This window comes from Phascolarctos cinereus, unplaced genomic scaffold (assembly GCF_003287225.1).
Source record: "Phascolarctos cinereus isolate Bilbo 61053 unplaced genomic scaffold, phaCin_HiC Scaffold_4;HRSCAF=312, whole genome shotgun sequence".
NCBI lineage: Eukaryota > Metazoa > Chordata > Mammalia > Diprotodontia > Phascolarctidae > Phascolarctos > Phascolarctos cinereus.
Genome location: NW_027555847.1, coordinates 203,261,389 through 203,286,061, shown reverse-complemented (window position 1 = coordinate 203,286,061; position 24,673 = coordinate 203,261,389). Strand labels below are relative to the sequence as shown.

At 35.2% G+C, this 24,673-nt stretch overlaps 1 protein-coding gene across 4 annotated transcripts in view; it reads right to left on the bottom strand.

Moving 5' to 3' along the window:
* Positions 1-24,673, bottom strand: part of INIP (INTS3 and NABP interacting protein) — a 47,308-nt gene that overhangs the window by 17,578 nt on the left and 5,057 nt on the right. The gene's annotated exons all lie outside the window — the stretch shown is intronic.

Here is a 24,673-nt window from a genome sequence, read left to right as displayed (position 1 = left end):
ACAAGATTTTGAGTTCCAAATTTGCTCCCCATCTCTCCCTTCCCCTCATCCCAAGATGGTGTGCATTCTGAATACCCTTTCCCCCAATCTGCCCTCCCTTCTATCACCACACCCCTCCTCTTATCCTCTTCCCCTTCATTTTCCTGCAACGCAGGATAGATTTCTATACCTCATTGCCTGTATATCTTATTTCCCAGTAGCATGTAAAAACAATTTTTAACATTTTTTTTTAAAACTTTGGGTTCCAAATTCTGTGCCTTCCTCCCTGCCCACCCACCCTCATTGAGAAGGCAAGCAATTTAATACAAGTACATGCATAGTCGTGCAAAACACTGCCATAATAGCCAGGTTATAAAAAACTAACTATATTTTCCTTCATCCTATCCCAACCTCATTTATCCTAGTCTCTCCTTTGACCCTGTCCCTCCTCAAAAGTGTTTGCTTCTGATTACCCCCTCCCCTAATCTGCCCTCCCTTCTATCATCCCTCCCCTTTCTTATTCCCTTGCCCCCTATTTTCCTGTAGGGTAAGATAGATTTCCACACCCAATTGAGTTTAACATTCATTTTTAAAACTCTGAGTTCCAAATTCTCTCCCTTTCTCCCTCCCCACCCACCCTCAATGAGAAGATAAGCAATTCGATATATGTTATACACAAGTAGTCATGCAAAACACTTCCATGATAGTCATGTTGTGAAAGACCAACTATATTTCCTTTCATCCTATCCTAACCCCGCTGTTTACTCTGTTCTCTCCTCTGACCCCATCCTTCCTCAATCCCCAACTTGACCTTCTATCATCCCTCCTTCTCTTCTCCCCTTTCTCCTTATTTTCCGGTAAGACAGATTTCTATACTCAAATGAGAGAAAGACTCACTCATTCCTTCTCACCTCCCCCCTCTTTCCCTCCACTGTAAAAGCTTTTTCTTACCTCTTTTATGTGAGATAATTTACCCCCATTCTACCTCTCCCTTTCTCCTTCTCCAAGTACAAACCTCTCTTACCCCTTAATTTTATTTTTTTAGATATCCCTTTATATTCAATTCACTCTGTGCCCTGGGGGGGGGGGGTCTGGGTATGTATTCTCTCCAACTATCCTAAAAATGAGAAAGGTCTCATGACTTATAAATATCATCTTCCCATATAAGAATGTAAACAATTCAACTTTAATAAATCCCTTATGATTTTTCTTTCCTGTTTACCTTTTCATGCTTCTGTTGAGTTTTGAATAGTTTTGATTTCATTACATTAAAAAAAATTTCTAACAAAATAATACAACCAAGATTAAAAAGAAAGCAGGAAATTGAGGGCAAATTTCTACAGCAAATTCAAATACATGAAGAATAAATAAAATTTATAAAAGAGCCAACTGACAAATCGTCATGAAAATAGCAAGTTTTCAAATCTACCTAGAGTCATATGAAAAAATGTTCTAAATCAATATTCATTAGAGAAATGCATATTAAAACAACTTGGAGGCTAACATGATAGAAAAGGAAACATGACAAATGCTAGAAGGGATGTGGAAAAATTGGGATACTAATGCACTGCTAGTAGAGTTGTGAACTGGTCCAACCATTCTGGAGAGCAATCTGGAGCCATGTTCAGAAGGAAATAAAACTGTGCATACCCTTTCACCTAGCAATACCACTACTAGGTTTATATCCTAAAGAGATTAAATAAAAAGGAAAAGGACCTATATGTACAAAAATATTTACAACAGTTCTTTTTGTGGTAGCAAAGAATTCAAAATGGGGAGGGGGAAGCCTATCGATTGGGGAATGACTGGACAAGTTGTAGCATATGATTGTGATGGAATATTATAATGCTATAAGAAATGATGAGTAGTTTGCAGTACAAAAAACTTAAGAAAATTTACATGAACTGATGCAAAGTGAGCGGAACCAGGAGAATAACGTACATATTAATAGCAATACTGTAACAATGATCAAATGTGAAGGATTTAGGTACTATGAGCCATACAATGATCCAAAATAATTCCATAGAGCTTAGGATAAAAAATGCTATCCACCACCAGACAGAGAACCAATAAAGTCTGAGTACAGATAGAAGCATACTTTTTTAGCTTTATTTTTCTTGGTTTATTTTTGTTCTTGGAGTTTTTTTGTTGTTGGGTTTTTAGTTGTTTTTTTTGGGGGGGGGTTTGCAGCATGGCTAATATGGAAATGTTCTGCATGATTTCACACGTATAATTGATATCACATTGCTTGCCTTATCAATGGGCGAGGGAGGAGCGGCAAGAAGGAGAAAATTCTGAACTCAACATTTTTTTAAATAAATGTTTAAAATAAATAACAAATTAATTTTTTTAAAAGAATTTATTAAGTTCCCTTTATGTGCAATACACTGTACAAGGAACCAGGAATACATTTAAAAAAATGACCTTGTCCCTATTCTCAAGAAACTTAGCATCTAATAAAAGTAACTCTTTTGCACATAGAATATGTCATGAACAATACTATTCTCACTTGAGTATCTTAATTTAAAACATTAAATTCAATATAAAACATAAGCTCCTTAGGGGGAAGGGGCCATTTCATTTTTTTCTATGTATCACTGGTACCTTGCACATGGTAGATACTTAACAAATGTCTGCTGTGAATTTGCTAAAGAAATATTTCTAACTCATTTATAAACAGATAACATATGTATCAGAATAAGCATGATAGCCTGATTGGTAAATTAATGGCCTCATCTGAACCTCTGGTTTCCACTGCCAGTGTGGACAAAAGATTGTGGAGGTGGTTGGAGGTAAAGCAATGCTTATGTATGACTACAGATTAGGAAATATTGGGCATCACTTAAGAGCTGAATTTTCATACATGAAATCATACATAATTTAAAATTCAATAGCTAACTTAAACTATAGGGTAGTTCCTTTCATTTCCTTCCTTTTTCTCTGCTCTAACTGTATCCATGACTTACTGCTAAGCAGGACGTCAAGTCAATAGGAAGGTAACCAAATTACCTCCTCTTTGTTTGTAATTTTATAAATTGAGGTTGCTAGCTGCCCTCATAATCCCTTCCTTAGTAGTTTCTAAGAATGTTCTACGAATCTCTGAAATTGGAATGAAAGTATATTTCAATGGTGCTTCTATTATGTGTAGTTAGAAGCCCATTTTACACAAACATTTCAGGGCTTTACATGAATGTTAAGCTGCTCATTTACTTCTAAGCCCCTTTATATATTAAGGATTTAAAGATTATAAACACGACTCAACATAAATTGAGGATCAAACCTTTATTTTCACAAAATTAATCCATTTTAAATCCAAGAGAGACTATCACCTACCTTCTCAGCTATGACTATTGTTTCAATATTTAATTTAAAAATAATAGTTTATATTAATATAACACACTAAAGTTACAAAATATTCACATAATATATTTCTTTTGATCTTCATAAAAAGGCAAGGCAGGGAGTCATAACAACAAGTATTATCATTCTTATTTTACAGATGAAGAAACAAAAAGACTAAGGTTAAATGTCAACACCATCAATGGCAGAGTCAGGACAAAAATCCTTATGGATAATTTTACCAATTTGCCTTCTAAATATAAAATCTTCATTCTTTACTATGCCATACTGCTGCTCACATGTATGCTAACTCAATATACTGAAGACCTCACCTCCAAAGTGATTATATTAATTAAAAACTGTTAATGCTGTCAAAATGAATCATGCCTTCTTTCATTCTCAGCAGTATGGGGGTGCTGAAGACAGATGTAGCTTAATATATTGCATAATATATACAAAACAAGAATTCTTTGACATTCACATGCAAGTGACCTGTTTAAAGTTAACTTTCGTAAGATGTTACTTGAAGCCATTAAGATAAGAAAAGTGCACACAAATGGTTATCTTCTTTTAGAATATACATTTGCTCATTATATAAATCTACATTAAAGCTTACATTCATAATTATCTTTAAACTTATACAATTTCTTTGTCTCAAGTACTGATATCACTAGTTCAATGAATTACAATAAAACTTAGAGCTGATATTAAGTCTATCCTAATACTGGTCACTTCAAAGAAAGATTTTCTAGTGTCATAATAAATGACTGCAATTTAAAAGAAAACCACAACAATACTCTGGCACTGTCTAAATAGGTATTTACCTTTCAAACTCTCCTATTCATAATCTTGTAAAAAAAATCAGACTACTATCTGTAAGACACTAATGTTTAGTAGTAGAAAATTGAATGATAAATGAAAAATTTGCATTTTAACAGAAATTAGACACATAACATTTTCCATAAATGTCCTACTCAGATACTCTGGTATGACACGTAGGTAACTCAGGTTTTTGGTGCTTTTCTTTTTTTAAACCTGAACTTTAATTTCATCAGTATAAAGAAATTCTCAGTGAGGAAACTTCCTCTTCCAGTATAGATGAGCATCTAATCTACTCCTTAACTCTAGTCTTAATTCCCTGGGGCACTGAGAGGAGAAGTGATTCAGGGTCATCCAAGTTTTCCAGACTCTAAAGCTGGCTCTCTATCCACAATACCACATTGCTTTTTGACTCTGGGCTTTTCAAGGCTATACCAGTTGAATTCAAGGCTCTACTCATGATGGAAAAGTTTTTGAGTACTAACACAGAAACAAATTATGTTTGCTATCTTTGGATTTGCCCTGCCAATCATCAAATAGGTTATAAATCTGTTGGTCACTACAACCCACAAAACAAAGAAAAATGTAGAACAGTCATAAGACTTGTTTATCTTCCTTCAGATTCCACAGTACTAGTCACAGTCAGGCAGAAAAGGGTAAAGAATATGCTCAGTCACATTTTACATTAACTTAACTGTTAATTCTTTTAATGGTTGTTAGACAAATATCCCATGACAGATGCCTGAAGGCAATGAACCACATTTACGTTCACATTCTGAAAATCAAAAAAGTTGCAGTAAAATAGAAAGATGGCCGATAGGTTCTTCTCTGAAGAACAGTAAAGGAGTTGACACAATTGGTTTTTTCACGTCTAAAGAAGAGAAGGATACTTAGTCATTATGCCTAGCATTGCTCCCAGGAAGCAAGAGGAAGCACACCATTATAAAGATATGTTAGAGTGTACACTAATACTTGTAGATGATGAAGAACTTGACAAAAGTATCTGATCTAAATCAAATACACCTTACTACCCTGTGAATTCAATATAACATTAAGCATAGAGAAAAAGGAAAAAAATTATATCAGAAAACAATCTGGAATAAAGCAATGAAAGAGGCCTCAGGTTCATAAATCACAAATACTTTCTTCAAGAAGAAACAAGGAAGGTGCTCTACATGATGATTACAGAACACTATATTAAGTGATACTGACAGACAGTAAGTTGTCTACATACAACCAAATCATCAACTGGTTAGGAAAAGGTTCAAAATTAATAATGAATTAGAAGAAAGGATACAATCAATCAATAAATATTTATCAAGCACCTCCTAAGTGCCAGGAGGCATTATGCTAAGCACTGGGAGATGCAATAGGAGGCAAAAAGACAATCCCTGCCCTCAAGGAACTCACTGTCTAATGGAGGAGACAATATACAAATAAATATATACAAAGCAAGCTAGATACAGGATAAATAGGAATTCATTTTAAAATGGATATGACAAGAATTAAGAGGAGTAGAAGGGATTTTAGCTGGTGACTTAAAGCCAGGGAGGTCAGCGGTTGGAGCTGAGGAAGGAGAGCATTCCAGGCATGGTGGACTGCCAGAGAAAACACCCAGAGCCAAGACATGGAGTGTCTCATGGGTGGAACAGCCAGGAGGACAGTGTCACTAGATCCAAGAGGACATGTTAGAGAATAAGGTAGAGAAGACTGGAAAGATAGGAGGGAGTAGGTTACAAAGGGCATACAAGTCAAACAGAGCATTTCATATTTGCATCTGGAGGCAATAGGAAGTTCCTGAAGTTTATTGAGTAGGGGTATGGCATGTACTTGCATTTTTGGAAAATCACTTTAGTGGCTGAATGGAGAATGGACTGGAGTTAAGGAGAGACTTGATGCAGGCACAGTAATCAAGATGTGAGGTAATGAGGGCCTGTACAAGGTGGTAGAAGAGTGAGAGAAGAGAAGGGGGTATACTGGGGAAATGTTGCAAAGATGAAATCAACAGATCTTGACAACAGCCTAGATATGGGGGGTGAGAAACAGCAAGGAGTCCTGGGTGACTCCTAGGTTGCAAGCCTGAAAGACTGGGAGGATGTCATCTCTCTATAGTAAGGCTCTATGCAATTATAAGCTGTCAATGCTGAAAAAAAAAAGAGAAAGTGAAAATCATAAAGACATTGACAAGTACCATTTTTAGAAGAGATTCACTGAAGCAAAACAGTCACAGCAAGAAGACCAAAAAAAAAGAAAAAAAGGAAAGAAACCACCTAGATTACAACATACAATAGGACAGGCAGCTACTAAATTCATCTATCAGTATAAATACTTTGGACAAGTATAGGAACAATGAATTGGGCTCAGATTTGAATATGAGGAAGGCATTAGGCCAGATCTCATTTGGGAAACTGTACAGCACTCATAATGATCCCAAGCATCTCACACTGCTGCAAAAGTCCATCTCTTTGGTACCTGGTGATCCTACATATATGGCTACAAATCATGGAACTTTTATCTCAAAAGTACAGGCTACCAGTGGCATAAAAAAATCACCAGAGACAGGTGTCTGTCTGTCTATCTACTATCTACATACGTAACTTAGGTGATTTTTTATGCCATTTCTCATGTACAACATATTGTTGGTAACATGCTTTAATGTTTTTATATCTACCATACATTTTTCCATTTCCATTTGGGTAACAATGCAGTAATGTGAACCACTTGAAATCATTAAGAGTGCTACAAAGTTTCACATATGAGATCCAGCCTAATCTCTTCCTCATATTCAATTCTGAGCCCACTTCACTGATGCTATACAGATATCATAACTAGGTAGGTGGTAGAGGGGACAGAAGACTGGATGTGGAGCCAGAAAGACCAGAGTTCAAATCCTGCCTCAGACTCTTAATTGTTGTGTACCCTAGGCAAGGCCACTTAACCTTTGTTTGTCTCAGTTTCCTCATCTGTAAAACTGAGATATTAATAAATATCACCTGCCCCCCAGGGCTGTTGGGAAGATTGTGAGATAATATTAAATCACTTTGCAAACCTTAAAATGATATATAAATGTCAGCTATTATTAATATCATTCTCCTGCTCAAAAAGCTTCAGTGAATTCCTATTACCTCTAGATTAAAATACAAACTGCTCTGTTTGGAATTTAAGACCCTTCACAATCTGGTCCCAATCTCTTTCCTGAGTCATTTCACATTACTCTCCCTGAGGCTATTGATGTTCTAACCCAAACAGCCCACTCAATGTCCCTCCATTCAAAACACTCTGTCTCTCATTTCTGTGCCTTTGAACAGGCTGTCCTCCATGCCCAGAAGGCTTTCTTCATTTTCATCTCCATCTCTTGAGATTCCTGGTTCCTATTAAGGCTCAAGTGCCCCATCCTACACAGTCTTTCCTGACTCCCTTGCTCCCTGGCAACTAGTCATTCTCTCAAAAAACATAGTTTATATTTACTTATCTGAATGTCTATCTGCCTGTATAAAAAGGTGAGAATTTTTAGAGTATATATTTTGTTGCATATTTCATCTAAGGATATTCCTATGTAGCCTGCCCTGCAGTCCATCAAAACTTTGACTCTTATCTAGCTCACACAGCAGTCTATTTAAATATCTAGTATTTTCCACCTATCTGTTATCTGGAGACATATGTTCCCCCTCATCCAATTCTGTATTTGTGAAGCTGATTTTCTGATTCCACCTACAGGATCTTATATTTATTCTATTAGATTTTATTTTATTAAATTTGGATCATCATTCTAGCCTTGCAAAATCTTTTTTTGGATACTGATTCTGTTACCAAATAAATGGATTATCTATCTATCGCTATTTCATGTCTTGGTAAACTTGATCAGCATGAAACGTTTTTTCCTCTTTTTTAAAAAATCTTTTATTATAAGTAATAGCTCTCTTGGAAAGGGAAAGCTATACTGGAAAATGTAAATGATATAAATTAAAAAATAGCAATAAAATTTTTATTTAAAAAAAATCCTTGATCAGCATAGCAACTATGACTTCACTCATGTCACTAATAAATTACTGACTAGAATAATGTCAAGGCCAGCTCCTTGAGGCAATCTATTAGATAACTCCCTCCAGATGAACATCAATCCATTAATCACTACTCTTTAGGTCTGGTCATAAAGAAATGTGGTGACCTAAGAAGCCAAGTAATTAGCTCAGAACTGGTAAGAACTAGCCAAGAAATTTTTATGTTAATAATTTAAGTTACACAGGTCACAGACTCAGATTTTGGGGCCACCCTCTAGGCCTTTAAGCTTCTGATCTACAGACTGCCATATGTGTGTGTCGCTATCTCTTTCAGTGGTGAGGAACCTGTGGCCTTGAAACCACGTGGCTCTTTCGGTCCTCAAGTGTGGCCCTTTAAGTCTGGATTCAGTCAAAGGGCCACAGTTGAGAACCTAGAGGGCCACATGTGGCCTTGAGGCTGCAGGTTCCTCACCCAAAATTAATGTTAAAAGGCTCTAGTAGAGAATAAAGCTTCAACTGCTTGAGCTCACAACGTATAGACAGAGGTGAACAAAGACGGCACTCTTATTCTTTTAATATGTATATGATTTATTTTTCCAATTCAACTGTTATCTACTTCAGGCCAAAAACCACATTACACCTCTTCAGATCCCATAGTGCTAGATAATGCTTTATACAGAGTATACATATTAAAAGTTTTTGTTAACAAGTCAACAGAAAAGAAAAAACTACTCTATAGATTCTCTGAAGTTCTGTAACTGGTAATTAATTTTCCATTTAGCTTTTTTAAGCATAAATTAATTTCATTATTGAGTAATAATCTGAACTGTTAACTGCATGCAGAAACAATTAACAGTACTGTGCATACATAGTTAACAGTATGTAAGTACATGTATATGTGTGTGTGTGTGTGTGTGTGTGTGTGTGTGTGTGTATAAACAAAAGTTCTCATCTGAGTCTCAATAATGCCTAAGACTTGTAATTGAGGTAAGCTATTCTATTTGATTAGTTTTTTCATTTCTTTCCAAAGCCATAAACTCATTTTACATCTGCATTCTATTTCTTCCCACATTCTTTAAAAAAATATATTTTAATATGCTCTCCTTTTAAAATCTTTTGTCTTGATCTGCTTGGCTATGCTGTGAAATAGAGGTTGTCTTCTAACTTAGGAGAAAATGCCTTTTCAATATAAAGTAATTTATTTTCAAATTGCAAGGGATGTAAAGATTCTTTGAAGGCTAAAAAAAACCCTTCTAAAAAAGTATTGTAAAAGGATGGCTATGATTTTGAAAGATAGACATAAGGAAAGAGGTACAGAAGGAAGGATTTTCCAGGTGGAAGGAATGCCATTGACAAATAAATACATGCAAGCAAGTAAGAGGAAGGTATGCTTGATGAAGAGCCCAAAGTCAGTTTGGTTATGAGTACGAGAATAATGGGAGAAAAGCGTGAGTGTGGTAGAACCAGCTCCAACAGGCTTGCAAGAGCCTTCGTTAAATTTTCAATGTATTTATACTTCAGAATTTAGCAACTGCTATAAATTTTGTTGATTTCTTAACTTAAGAAAGTGTTAATGGGGCAGCTATGTGGCACAGTAGATAGAGCATCGGCCCTGAAATCAGGAGGACCTGAGTTCAAATCCAGCTTCAGACCAAACATTTGCTGCTTACTAGCTGTGTGACCCTGGGCAAGTCACTTAACCCCAATTGCCTAAAAATTAAAAAAAAAGAAAAAGAAAAAGAAAATGTTAATGATGCAGATTAAAGTTAAAAGTGTGTGGATATACATTTCTTTCAGAGGTTGTCAAATATTTGCCAGTACACCCTTGTACTGCTCTCTAAACTCTGCTTGAGCTCAGCAGGAGTGCATAGAAGGTTCAGGAAATGAAATCATCAACTGCCTGGAGCCCTGGTGACTAGAGGCTAATGACATAATAATAAAGGGGCAGCTAGATGGTACAATGGATAGAGCACTAGCCCTGGAGTCAGCAAGACTTGAGTTCCAATGTGGCCTCTGATACTAACTATGTGACTCTGGGCAAGTCACTTAATCCTGACTGCCTCAAAAACAAATCATAATCATAATAAGCACTTACATAGCACTTGAAGTTGTGCCAAATGCTTTACATCCATTACCTCCCAACCTCACAATACCCATGGAAAGTCAACCAGGATTTATTAAGTACCTGCTACATAGCTGGACCCTGCACTAAGAGCTGGGAATACAAAGAATGGCAAAAAAAAAAAAAACCAACAGCCCCTGCTCTCAAGATTTCATCATCTAAAAGGTGAGACAACATGCCAACACTACGTACAAACAAGATATACATAGGATATATCAGGGTAGTCTCAGAGGGAAGGCACTAAAGTTAAGAAGGACAGGGAAAGACTTCTTACAGAAGGTGGGATTTGAGCTGAGACTTGAAGGACAGGGAAGGTAGGAGGCAGATATGAGGAAGGAAAGTGTTCCTGAAGGATAGCCACTGAAAACACTCAGAGTCAGGAGATGGAGTGTCACATGGAGGCCAGTGTCACTGGATCAAATAGTTCATGAGAGGAAGGGGCATAAGGTCTAAGAAGGCTAGAAAGGTAAGAAGTGACCAGGTCATAAAGGATTTTAAAAGCTAGAGGATTTTATCTTTGATCCTTGAATTTCTTAAATAGGAAAATTATATGGTCAGAGCTTCATTTGAAGAGGATCAGAAGAGAGGATGACTGAGTAGAGAACAGACTGGAGAGTAACTTGAGAAAAGGTGTGAGGTGATGAGAGCCTGCATCCAGGTGGTTGCAGTGACAAAGAAGGAAGCATACAAAAGAGATGTTAAAAAGGTAGTACAGGTCTTAACAGCTGTTTAGATAGATACAGGAGGTGAAAGTGAGAGATAAAGGTAGAAAAGATGGGTTAAGGTCAAACTGTTGAGTTTAATTGCCAGGCTACAGAATTTAGACTTTATTCCACAGGCAGAAAAATAAGCCATGTGGATACAGGGTACATTAAAGTTTAAAAAGCAGAAGTATGCAATGAAATGGGTGTGGGAGACACTGAAGGCAGGGAGTCAAATTAAGATGCTATTTGAGCAGAACAAGCAAGAGGCAAAGGATTAAGCCTGTGTAATATCAGTGGGAGTGGACAAAGGAAAGAATGGATTCCAGAGACAATTTTTAAAAGATTTCATTACATTTTACTTTTGTTCAGAAAGAATTGAAATCTGAATTTCAGGAAATCATTCTAGGATCAGAAAAAAACAATATGTTGGGCATTTTCGCTGAAATAATTCTTATTTTCTGACTTCTCAAGAAGCACAGGGGTACTGCACAACATGGTCATTTGGTCACTTTCACTGTAATTATTATTCTGTGATATGTCTAAAAATTCTGGGATATTGATTTATATTAGTATTGATAAAGTCTGAAGGAGGTCCTTCTATGTGCCAAGACAAAGAGGGCTTTCAGTTGTCCATAATTATTGATTACCCACCAGGTGATAAAAGAACAGGATATATACTCCTGATGTTTGTAATTGGTAGAATAGGCATGGTTAGGAAACTGGCCCCTGGCTACATATGTATTCGGTTAATAGGGATGGGGGGGGAGGGTAACAGGGATGGTAGTAGAATATTAGTGTGAAAGCAAAAACCAATCAATAGAAGTGTGAGCTTATGATGATAAAAGCTGTCTGTAGGTGAGTCTAGGTTGAGCTTGCCCTTACGGGAAATTTGACGAGGAGGCAAGAATTAGGACACTGTTCAAAGACAAGTAGTCCCAAGCCTGCAAAATGAGTGGCACTACTTGAACACTGGGTCATAGTGATTTGTCAGTAGAGGATCCCAGTATCCAGGGAATAACCACATATTCCCAGTATCTAAATTTGTTGAATAACAGCCATAATAGAAAATTTTTCAACACAGAATAAAAGGAGACCTAGGTTGAAGGAAGATAAGATTCTAGGGGAGGAAGGATGGCAGACCAATAGCTTGGAGTGTGATTGAGTGAGTCTTATGTAAATGGATCAATCTACCAATAATTATCTATTAAGCACCTACTATGTACCAGGCATTGTGCTAGCCAGTGCATATACATAAACCATGAATGAAACAATACCTACTTGGAAAGCACTTACACATTTTTACAAATAGGGAAAAGATTCTCTATTCCCTATTTCGGGGAATGCAGAACTTTCCCACTGCTAAATATTTTAGTTATGGCAACTTATCTTTGCACATGCACAAAAAACTAGAATGGCAGTAAAATTATTATGTTTAGCAGTGAGCAGAAATAATATTAATACTTCTTAAAACAATTACAGAAATAATGATTCCACAGCAGAATTCTAATCTATATGTTTCATTTGGAAATGTCACCTTTGACAAGTCAACTCTGAATACTTAAAAATTTTCATTTCACACTAAACATCAATGCCACTAATAAACCTTAATTCAACAAACACTGTAATATATAAATTTTCTATCTCACTGCATAAAACAAAGAAACATTATAGAATTCCTTTATTTAACTGTTTGCTTTCAAAAAATTTATATCACCTATTTAGCTAAGTGTAGTTGGTTTTTTTTTACAAATACCACACATTTTTATGTTAAATGCAGTCAATTTAAGTGTATCACAAAAGATATTTGTTCTTATTCACAGACAGAAACAAAGATCTTCGGAGATTTATTGTTCTTGGATATTTGGGATTTTCTTTAACATTCTACATCTACTAATTGTTTAAGCACTTATTTCCTTCCACATACCACAAAGGTCAGAAAAATATTTTTTATTATAAATCATAAATAAAAACAATGCCTATTCTGTGTTTATAGTATCTCCATTTCTACATTTATTACTTTCACTCTTTACAGAGACACAGTTTCCTTTAAGTCACTTAATCTCTCTGGGATTTAGTTTCCTCAACCATAAAATGAGCCCTCTCCAAGGTTCCTTTCCAGCTCAGAATCCTATGACATTCATTTTAACCTGACAGCTACAAATCAGTTTTTCCCCAGAAATCTATGTCATTGCTTTTACTAATTAATAACAAATTATCCCCTGCCATTCTCCTAACTCGAGATTTTCTTTGTCTTTCCATTCTCTTTTCTGAAAGGGTAAATGTTTATACAAATACAAAGAATTAAAAATTATAATAAACTTTTATTTCATCAAGAGAAATTCAAGTCATTGATTTGTCCTCAATGTGTAGTCTCAAAAACATTATATGACAGGAAAAAGAGATGGGCTAATAACATATTGAGAATAAGGACAAAATGGATGAAAGTCCCAAGATAGCACTTGGGCTAGGTGAATCACCAATAGAGGACTCATGGAAAGATACATTCAGGTATCACATGCAATAACTTGATAGAAACAAGGAAATCTGGAAAAGGACTGAGTTTTGAGAGAAAGATAATGAGTTCTGTTTTATATTCCATAGATATCACTACTGTTCTGGATATGTAGTAGGTGCTCAATAAATGTCTTTTGAGTGACTGACAAAAAATAACAACAGTAGGAATTTTGATAGACTGAATATAATTATGAATCAGAAATTTCATCAGGGCAGCAGACTTGTGTAAATTTACATTCAAACTCTGACATCATAATTGGTTAAAAAAAATTTAAGTGGTTGCAGTAACACGGATAGAGCTTTATTCCAAAATACAACATAATAAACCATTCTGTAAAAACAAATAAATGAATAAATAAATCATGCAATTTATTTTCTTTCTCAGCACACAGATGTGATGGAAGTCATTTTTGAGATAGGTAGAATATTCAGTCAGTCAATCAGTAAACATTTATTAAACACCTAGCCTACAATATGCCAGGCATTGTGCTGTTAGGGATACAAAAAAAAATTTGTTCAAAATTATTCACCATTCAGTTTCCACATCAAAACTTCCTATGCAAAAATAGTTTGACATATTACAACAAATATGGCACAACTTGCAAAAGATTCTGATAAATAACAAATACATTTTAATAATTATATTCTAGGAGTCCTACAAAAATGTAGCGTAGGCTCCCCCTGCTGGTTAAAAGTGGCAGTTCACTGAAAGTATTAGGATAACTAACGAATGACTGAATAAAAACTAGGCAAATGATACGTTAAATATAAACTTTATTTAAATAAGTATAAATTCCTAATAAAGAATAGGTAAAGAATCAGACCAAATACAGAGTAAACTTTCCATTAAAACCTAATATTTGAACCATTTACATTTTGATTAAAAAAGATAAAGATCCTGTAGATCTTTATCCTGTCTGTAAGCATACCTTTCAACAAAATAAAAAAATATACGTCTGTTCTGTCCCCATTTATGAATCTGGCTGTGAACTTATAAAGCTCTACTGCCTTTCTTCACATGAGTGTAGCCATGATATATGCTGTTTTTATATCTGTGGTCTTTTCTTTCACTTCACATAGGACTTTCCATATTGTCTTGTATTTTTCCTTTTTGTTATATTTCACACCATAATAAAACATTGGTGGAATGAATGGATAGAGATGGCCTCGGATATAAAGAGTCCTAGGTTCAAGCATTACCGTTGGAATTTCTTTTGCTGTTGTTGTGAAAGAAAATATTTTTTTAAAAACCCTCAAGAAAAATAAAGTTTAAAAAAGTATGCTTCAATCTGTATTCAGATATCATCAGTTCTTTCTTTGTGGATGGACAGCATTTTTCATCATAAATCCTTCAAAGTTGTCTTGGATTGTTGTATTGCTGAGAATAGCTAAGTCATTCACAGCTGATCATCTTACAATAATGCTGTTACTCTGTACACAGTACATGTCACTTTGCATCAGCTCATTCAAGTCTTTCCATGTTTTTACAAGAGCATCCTGCTCATCATTTCTTATAATAGTATTGCATCATAATTATATACCACAATTTGTTTAGCAATTCCACAATTTATGGGCACCCCTTCAATTTATAATTCTTTGCCCCCAGAAAAGAGCTGTTATGAATACTTTTGTAAATATGGGTCCTTTTCATTTTTGGTTTTTCAGATACAAAGCGAGTAGTAGTATTGTTAAGTCAAAGAGCATGCATGGTTTTAATAGCCCTTTGGGCATAGCTCCAAATTACTCTACAAAATGGTTGAATCAGTTTACAATTCCACCAACAGTGCATTAATCTCTCATTTTTCCCACATGCCCTCCAACATTTATCATTTACCTTTTCTTTCCTATTAGCCAACCTTTCCTATGAGGTAGTACCTCAGAATTGTTTTAATTTGCATTTCTCCAATCTATAGTGAGTTAAGAGTATTTTTTTTCATATGGCTATATATGGCTTTGATTACTTCATCTGAAAACATATCTTTTGGTCATTTACCAATTGGGGAATGACTCTTATTTTTATAAATTTGACTCAGTTTTCTATACGTTTGAGAAATGAGGCCTTTATCAGAGAAACTTGCTTCAAAATTTTTTTCACAGTTAATATTGCTAACTACATTCACTCCATTCTATTCCCGTTCATTTATTCTATTCTCTCTCTCCTTTCACCCTGTCCCTCCACAAAAGTATTCTGTTTCTGACTACCTCCCCCCGCCCAATCTGTCCTCCCTTCTATCACACTGCCGGCCCCTTCTCTTATCCCCTTTCCTTCATACTTTCCTGTAAGGTAAGATAGATTTTTATGCCCAGTTGAGTGTGTATGTTGTTCCTTCTTTGAGCCAATTCTGATAAGAGTAAGGTTCACTCACTCCCCCTCACCTCCCCCCCACTTCCCCTCCACTGTAAAAGCTTTTTCTTGCCTCTTTTACGTGAGATAATTTATCCCATTTTATCTCTCCCTTTCTCTTTCTCCCAGTATATTCTTCTCTCACATCTTAATTTTATTTTTTAGATATAATCACTTCATATTCAACTCACACCTATGCCCTCTGTCTATATATACTCCTTCTAACTACCGTAATAATGAGGAAGGCCTTATGAGTTACAAATATCTTCCCATGTAGGAATGTAAAAAAGTTCAACCTTAGTAAGTCCCTTATGATTTCCCTTTCCTGTTTATCTTTTTATGCTTTTCTTGAGTCTTGTATTTGAAAGTCAAATTTTCCATTCAGCTCTGGTCCTTTCATCGAGAATGGTTGAAAGTCCTCTATCTCATTTAATTTCCATTTTTTCCCCCTGAAGGATTATACTCAGTTTTTCTGGGTAGGTGATGCTTGGTTGTAATCCTGGCTCCTTTGCCCTCCAGCTCATATTCCAATAGCATATCTTTTAATGTAGAAGCTACTAAATCTTGTGTTATCTCGACTGTGGCTCCACCATACTTGAATTGTTTCTTTCTGACTACTTGCAGTGTTTTCTCCTTGACCCGGGAACTCTTAAATTTGGCTAGAATACTCCTAGTTTTCATTTTGGGATCTCTTTTGGGATGTGATCAGTGGATTCTTTCAGTTTCTGTTTTACCCTCTGGTTCCAGAATACCAGGGCACTTTTCCTTGATAATTTCTTGAAAGAGGATGTCTACAGGCTCTTTTTTTGATCATGACTTTCAGGTAGTCTAATCATTCTAAAATTATCTTTCCTGGATCTATTTTCTAGGTCCGTTGTTTTACCAGTGAGATCTTTCACATTGTCTTCTATTTTTACATTCTTTTGGTTTTGTGTTGTTTCTTGATTTCTCATAGAGTCGCTAGATTCCATTTGCTCCTTTCTAACTTTTAAGCGATTGTTTTCTTCAGTGAGCTTTTGGACCTCCTTTTCCATTTCTGCTTTTTAAAGACATTCTTCTTGTTGGCTTTTTGGACCTTTTTTACCATTTGGACTAATCTGTTTTTTAAGATGTTATTATGTCTTTGTATCTCTTTTAGCAAACTGTTCACTTGCTTTTCATTATTTTCTTGTAGCACTCTCATTTCTCCTCCCAATCTCTCCTCTGCCTCTCTTACTTGATTTTCAGAATCCTTTTTGAGCTCTTCCATGGCCTGAGACCAATTCACATTTTTCTTGGAGTCTTAGGATACAGGAGCTTTGACTTTGTTGTCTTCTTCTATGTGTTTTGATCTTCCTTGTCACCTTAGTGACTTTCTATAGTCAGAGTTTTTTTCCCATTGTTGGCTCATTCCCCCAGCCTATTACTTGATTTTTAACGCTGCGTTAAAGCAGGGCTCTGCTCTCAGGGTGGAGGATGCATTCTCCCAAACTTCAGGGGTTTTGTGCAGCTCTTTTCAGAGATACTTCTGGGACCTGTAAGTTTTCTGTTCTTCTGAGACTGTATGATCTAAGCCTCTCGTGGCTTGTGACCACAAGCGCTCTTTCCTGCCCTGGACCTGTGAGGAGGGTCTCCCCTCCACTGTGGCCACAAACTCTGCTATGCTAGTGTTCCTCCTCTCCCTGGGACTGCCGCCCAGAACTGTGACCTGGATCTGAGTATGGGCAAAGCAACAGAATCCTGCCTCAGTAATCTCCTTCTGACCAGCTATTCTGAGAGCTCCAGAAGCAGCCACTGCCACTGCCAATTCAGTCACTCCCAAGGCCTACTCCTGGTCTCCTGGGCTGAGGCTGTGTTGGCACCAGGGCTATACTTTGACTCAGGTGTGACAGACCTTTCCTGCTAACCTTCTAAGTTGTCTTCAGTGTCTGTGGGCTGAGAGGTCTGGAAACTGCCACTGCTGCCACTGATTCAGTTGCCCTGAGGCCTGCTCAGGATTTGCTGGGACTGGTCTGCGCTGGACTATCATCCTCTCTCATCCTGGCGCAACAGACTTTTCCTGATAACCTTCCAAGTTGTCTCAGGATGGAAATTTGTTTCACTCTGTCTTTTTGTGGGTTCTGCCTTTACTCTGCCATCTTGGCTCCATCCCCCCCCACCCATGTTTGGAATTTCTTAAACAATAGCTGCAGAAACATGAGTAAAGTTAGAGAAGAGCTGCCAGTTAGTATTGGTGAAGGAAGATTCAACAAAGGAATCCCCTACACTATTAAAATCATAGGTCTTGACAAAAAAAAAATTCCATGTACCATAATTTAATCAGCTACTATTATTTCTAAATATTCTATAATACAAATAAAACAACTATGATATATTTTTATATGGGTTGGTCTTTTTTTTATTATTTTAATATTGTCTTTACAATACCCTTGGACTTCTGAGTCAAGGGTATGATCAGTTTTATGACTTTTTTTTCTTTCTTTTTTTTTTTGGTGAGGCAATTGGGGTTAAGTGACTTGCCCAGGGTCACATAGCTAGTAAGTGCCAAGTTTGATCTGAGGCCGGATTTGAACTCAGGTTCTCCTTACTTCAGGGCTAGTGCTCTATCTACTGCACCACCTAGCTGCCCCCAGTTTTATGACTCTTAAGGTACAATGCCAGACTGTTCTCCAAGAAGTCTGCCGCAACTCATCCCACCTAGGTGCTCTAGTGGATAGAGAGCTGGGCCTAGAGTCAGGAAAACCTGAGTTCAAATTCAACCTCAGACACTATATGTGACAAGTCAATTTAACCTTTCTCTGCCTCATTTTCCTCAAATGTAAAATGAAGATAACAATACCTACTTTGCAGGGTTGTTGTGAGGATCAAATATTGTAAAGTGTATAGCAACATTACTGGCACACAGTAGGTGCTTAATAAATCTTTCTTCCTTACACCAACAAAGAATTAAAGTGCCAAATTTCTTGTAGCCTTTCTAACAACGAATAACTTTTTTTTACTATTTTGTCCCCAAATAGTAGGCATAATGTATTCTCTTAAGGTCATCTTAGTTTATATTTCTATGATTATTAAGCAATCTCAATCATATTTCATTTACTTACTAATAATTTGTATTTGGGAAGTATGAACTGATATAGAGTCAAATGAGCAGAACTAAGACAATTTGAATAATTACCATAATAACGTAAAGAAAAACAACCATGAAGGACTATAGAATTCTTAACAAACCATGATTTAAGAAGATGATGATGAAGCATGCCTCCCGACTCTTGGCAGAGAGAAGATAGATTAGAGGTGCATAATGAGACGTACGCTTTCAGACATGGTCAACATGTTTATTAATTTTGCTCAATTATACTTATCTGTGAAAAGAGCAGGCTTCTGAGGTAGGAAGACAGGGTTAGTGAGTAATAATACAGATGCAAAAAGAAAAAGAACATCAGTAAAACACTAGACAAATACATTAAAAAAAGATTAGGAGACAAATGGCAATTTTGTCTCTATGTTATTAAATTTAATATGTACTTAAAAACAGAAGTCCATGATTTTATACGAGGTTCTTTTTTGCTCTTCTTTTCTACATACTGAAATGGTTATGGTTTTTTGATGATTAAGTCCAGGATAGAAAAGCAAAAAAGAAAAGAATAAAATTTGTATTTCTTTCCTCAAAAATGAGCTGTTCACAGTACTTGGGCATTTTTCTAATGGGTGGTATATATTATTCTTATGCACATACACATATACATACATACATCTACATATATCAATTCCTTATAAAGTCTGGATGTTAGATGAGGGAAATGCTGTACATAGAGTTTACCTAGATTTTAGCAAAGCTTTCTGATAAAGTGTCTCATATTATTCTTGTGGAAGAGATGACAGAATACAGATTGGATAATAACACAATTAGATGGATTCAAAACTGGTTGGATAGTTGGACTCAAAAAAGTAGTTCTGAGTAGTCCAAAGTCAATATGAAAAGAGCTTTCTGAGGAGTACCCCAGGGATTTGTGCTGTTTAGAATTTTATCAGTAACTTGAAAAAAAGTTTAGATAGAATGCTTACCAAATTTACAAATGACACTAAGTTAGGAGGGAAAACTCACACAGTGGATAACAGAATCAGGATCCAAAAGGCTAGAGCACTGGGCTGAATGCAATTAGATGAAATTCAAGAGAGATAAATAAAAATTCTTACACCTGGTACAAAAAAATCAACTCTATAAGAGGTATGGTTAAATAGTGGTTGTTCTGATAAAGACCTGAAAGTCTTAGTGGACCATAAGCTCAATATGAGTTAGCAGTATGATGCGCAGTATGAGCAGACAAAATGCTAATTCGATTCTGGACAGGATTAAAAGAGGTGCAGTTTCGAGTAAGGGGAAATACTACGCTCTCATCAACCCTCATCTGGAGTATTGTGTTCAGTTTTGGGCACCATATATTAAGGACACGGATATGAACTGGAGAGCATATAGAAAAGGAGTTTACTAGGTTGGTGAAAGGCCTTGAGTCCATGTCACCTAGGTGACATAGTAGATGGAGCACTAGGCCCTGGAGTCAGAAAGACCTGAGTTCAAATCTAGCCTCACTTACTAGCTATGTGACCCTGGGCAAGTCACTTAACCTCTGTCTACCCCAGTTCCCTCAAATGTAAAATGGGGATAATAATAGCACCTTCCTCACAAGGTTGCTTGTGAGAACTAAGTGAGATGAGATTTGTAAAGCACTTAGCACCATTCCTGTCACATAGCAGGCATTTAATAAATGTTTGATCCCTTCCCTTTAGCCCTTCCTTGCATATGAGGAGCAGTTGAGGGAACTGAACATGTGTAGTCTGCAGAAGAGACAATTCAGGGGACATGACAGTTACAAGAAGGCCTGTCATGTGGAGAAAGGATTAGACTTGCTCTATTCTGCCCCAGAGGACAGAACCAGGAGCAATGAATTGGGGGAAGTTGCAGAGGTCAATTTAAGACTGACACCAGGAAAAACTTCCTGACAGTTTGAGCTATCCAAAAGTCAAATGGGCTGCTTTGAAAGGTGATGGGTTCCCCTTCCTTGGACTAAGATCTTCAAGCAAAGGCTGGACAGCCAGTTGTTGGGCATGTTATGGTAAGGATTCTTTTTGTGCAGTGGTTGGACTAAATGGCTACTGAGGTCATCTAACTCTTAAAAATCTTCTAACATTTAAATTATGTAATTCTGGTATGTGACTATCACAAGACTGGTTATGAAATAAGCATAAGACTCTGACCCTCCTGAACCAGTCTACAAGCTACTAACTTTACTTCTGTCCTTAATAACACCCAAGTTTTATTAATGAGAGTGCCCTACAATTTTCTCTTTCAGTTTTCTCTCAGTTTTAGTTACCAAAACCATTTCATCTCGTAGAAGTAATTAGGAAACCTATCATCCTCTATTTTAAAACATTCTACTACATAAGAATTATGTGCTCTTTTAAAATATGGTAGAATTTACTTATGAATCTGCCTGGTTCTGGTGCCTTTTTGCAGGGCAGCACTTTTAATAGCTTGTTAAATTTCTCCTTCTGAATTATTCCATTTAGGAAATCTACTTCCTGTTGTGTTAATTTTGGTATTTTGTGTTCTTATAGTCTTCCATTCCTTTAAAATTCTGAAATGTAGCATAAATGTAGCATATTTCTGACAATTTTCTTGATTTATTTTTTTCTCCCCTTTCTCATTTCTAATTTTGGTAATTTGCATTCTCTATTCTTTTTCTGATTACACTTGCTAAGTTTTGTGAATTCTGTTTTTCTTTTTTAAAAAGTTTGGTTTTATTTGCCTTTAAAATGTTCAAAATTTTCAACTTCAGGAATCTGTCCTTATTTTGGCCATTTATTTTTTTTTTTTACTGAAGTATCATTCTGCTCCTCTTCCAAATTTAAGGGCAGACAACTAACAAAGGTTTTTTCTTAGTAATACAAGACTTCAGTGTTACAGATAGGCCTCTTAGTATTCCTCTGTTTGAATCTCATAGATTTTAATATGTAATATCTATACTGTCATTATTACTGACATAATGTTTATCATTTCCTTTTTCACCAAGGTATTATTTTAGTAACCACATGGACCTACACATTTTATTCATATTACTCATTTTTGCTTTCTTGTTTTATGACTTTTAAATGTAACATGTTTTATTAAATTTACCTATTCTTCTATGACAGCATATGTAATAAAATATATATTTGAAAAAGAATATATAATCACTGCTCTTTCCACTATATTATCTCTACATGCCTATTAGATCTAAGTTGCTTAGTCTTTATCAACTCTAATTTTTAATTTTTTGTTGGATTTATCAAATATTAGATAAATGTGTTAAAAATTAGTAATACAGTATTAGGAGATATTATCTATTCCTTTTTGTAATATTGTGAGACTTATCTTTCACTGCCAATTAGGTACAAATATATTTAAGATTGATAAGCTCTCATTTTGAATGAAATCTTTTAGAATTATATGATGTCCTCATTCATCTCCTTAATGTTTTCTGGTTTCAATTTAACTTTGTCCATTATCATTAATGCCACTGTTGTTTTTCACAAATTAGCAATAATATCAAATGTTAGGTCAACCTTTCAACAGAGAGCTATGAATTTCTAGGACAGGTATGTTTACTGTAAATAACATTGTCACGGTATGTTGTAGTTTATTTTTTTACATAACCCTTGTTTCTTTGAGATTTCAGTTAATTTACAATTTTAGCATGACAACTGTTAAAATTTATTTTTTACTTCACCATTCTTTATTAAAGTATTACTCAAATTAAAGGAAATACAATCTCTTATTTATACTACTAACATTTTTAACTCAAATTGAATAAAATAACTCTAAACAAAATATCTGGGCCTTATACTATTAACCACGTAAATTTCTTCTAGATTCTCTCTTTTCAAAATTTAGGAGCTTTGTTTCGTAATTTTGTAATTTATGTGTAAACATTCGTTAAGTCAAAAAATTAGTCTGAAGGTTCTTTAATTTAATTTCAAACTGGATTAACTTTATGTAAATCATATAAATTGTTTAAGTATGGATCTTTCAAACTTAAAATCCACCTTATTTTCAAGGGGCTCTTGAAAGATAACATCTTTCCGTCATCCTTCAAAATTTATATGATTCATGCATATCTAGCTCTTTCCCTTGAAAATACTTGCTATTGCTGGATAGATTAATTCTGGGCTCATAATTCATATTTATAAGTATATCAATACATAAATATGTCATATTATAGTTTCTCTAACTGATCTTAGTCCTCCTTACTAAAATCTGTTGTGATCCAGATTAATGTCCTTTGGAATGCCATCTCTGTCTTTCTTCTTATAGCGTTCTTTTTTCATTCATATTTAACAAGAATGTATCTAAATGATTTGAACTTAAATTTTCCCTTCTCAAGCACCTGTGGATTCTATTTGCATATTAGCTCTTGTTTTTGATAACTGCACATTTTTCTTAAACAAATTTCTAGGCTATATTGCTCAGATTTTTCTTCTCTAAATTATTTAGGATATGGGTAATCCTAAGGCTTCTGTACCTTGACCTCGTCTCCACAAAGAAAAAGCTTAAAAAAAGATCCATGGAACCAAAATTGGCCAAAATATAAAATGTGCAGAACTAAGAAGAGTATTGGAAAAAAAAATACTATGAAATACATCTGAAAAAGATAGAGAAACAATTCAGGTGGGAAAAATAACATCAAATATTCTTAGAGACATCCTAAAATGGATAAATGACACCTTAACACTGGAAAGAAAATCATGATCAGAAATAAAAGAAGAATTTGATAGAAATCAAGCTACTGATACTAAAATTAATGGATTTCTTATGGAAAGAAAATAAGCAAAAAATATTAAGAATCAAACAGAATACCTGAAATGGCAAAAGAAACAAATAGCAATTATTACATCTAAAAAAATCAAATTATATAAAATAAGTGGAAAAAGCTCAGAAAATAACTCTTAAGAGATTTGTACAATGACAGATCTGGAGTGGAATGGTAGTACAACAAACGTGAGGAGCATGACTCCCCTTCAACCTCTCTACCACTTTGCTTGGAAGCCAGGTGTTACATTAAATTCTGTTATATTAATAAGATGTATTGTCATAATAAATTAGACTACAAATCTATCAAGGCCATATTTTTGACTTGTGGGTGAATATTTTTAAAAAAACAACTATGCTAAGAATAAATTAAAATTATAAGTAGTAAATCTCAATTATTTCTACTAATGGAAGAAAAAGTATAACATACAAAAATTCTTTTTATTTGAATTTGAAATGCAGTATTTCTTTTTTTTGCATCACTGGATTTACTTTCTTAACTAAGGTTTATTTTGGCTTATATTAAAATTAATTTTCACACCCTGATGTCACAGGAACTCAGGGTGAAGAGGATCTGCCAGGGACCGGGCCGTGTTGGTGCTGTATATGTTGCAGGACAGTAGGGAACCTTGGATGAATAAATTGGGATTACATATTATTTCCCACTGAATATTCTACATTACAGATAGTTTAATGATGATTTCAAGAGGAAGTTGAGAGAGAAGCAAAAGAAACTTTTGCAATCAGGTAATAAAATTTATATCAAAGATAAGTACTGGCAAAAACTAAATTGTCCTAAAATTTCTGTAAGTTTAATAGCTTTTGCTAATTCAACTGTCATCCTCAACAAAATGATAGTAGGCAATAATTTTCCATATCCTATGCCAAACTAAAATATAACATTCTAACAGTGTGTTAGGATTACAACTGCTACTTCTCAGTGTAGCATTTAGTAAATATGCTGATAACCAATGTAACTTTTAAAATGTAAATTAAAATATTACCCAACTAATGTACGTTTCACCT